The following is an 830-nucleotide window of genomic DNA, read 5'->3' as shown; positions in this document are numbered from 1 at the left end:
TTTTTTTCTCTATCCACTTTGCTGCTGTAATATTGGAATTTCCCCATTGTGGGACAATTAAAGGAATACGTTATCCTCCTCCCGGCCTGCAGGGGCCGCTGCAGCATCAACCGGGGGGCGAGCGGTGGGCGTGACGTCACATCCCGGCGGGGGTTTCGGAGTGAAGTAAACAAAAACCTGCGACCGATTCAGCGGCGTTAATTCAGTGTTGTTGTTGTTTTCTGGTAAAAAAATAAACATGTTTCGTATGTGACAGCCGCTGAAAGCTTTTGTAAAGTTAATGCCAAATGTTTTAATTGGAAATCATAGTAAATAACTTACGTAACTTTACGTTAACTGGGCTCATTAATCCTTTAACGTTACTGCCGCTGGCTTTATTCATTGTACTTTTATTATACCGGCAACGTTAACCTCAATCAAACAAGGTAAGATATTTTAACCCACCGCAATAATGTTACCTAGTAATCAAACTATTGTTCTAAAGTACAATTTTAAGTTACTTCTCCTTAGACTAACGTTGTTTACTTGTTCTGCTCCATCAGAGGGACATATTTTATATTTTATGTTTTTACATTCAAAAGCTTTTAACTCACAAAAAGGGAGTTTGTTTCCCTGTTGTTTAATACCTATATAATCCTACAGGACCCCTTCACAGCTGAAACCTTTTCCTGATCAACAGTTTGTAACGCAGCTGAAAATGCTTCATACTTGTTAAAGTATTAACTCGTAAATATAATCTTATAATATATAATAATAAAGTACAAAGTAAACTTTGCTGATGAAAGTAAAATTTGAATGCAGTATGTTTACTTATAATTCAGTATATTGAT

At 36.4% G+C, this 830-nt stretch overlaps 1 protein-coding gene across 1 annotated transcript in view; it reads left to right on the top strand.

Moving 5' to 3' along the window:
• Positions 1-133: 133 nt before the first annotated feature.
• The window catches only part of cenph (centromere protein H), a 3189-nt gene continuing 2492 nt past the window's right edge, over positions 134-830 (top strand). Inside the window, exon 1 of the mRNA XM_035658815.1 lies at positions 134-425. The gene's annotated coding sequence lies outside the window, so the exon portion shown is untranslated. The remainder of the gene's footprint in view (positions 426-830) is intronic.

This window comes from Morone saxatilis, unplaced genomic scaffold, assembly GCF_004916995.1.
Source record: "Morone saxatilis isolate NCDOM2014 unplaced genomic scaffold, NCSU_SB_2.0 Contig16, whole genome shotgun sequence".
Lineage (NCBI taxonomy): Eukaryota > Metazoa > Chordata > Actinopteri > Moronidae > Morone > Morone saxatilis.
The sequence above is the reverse complement of the archived record's forward strand: the minus strand, read 5'-3'. Positions and strand labels throughout refer to the sequence as shown.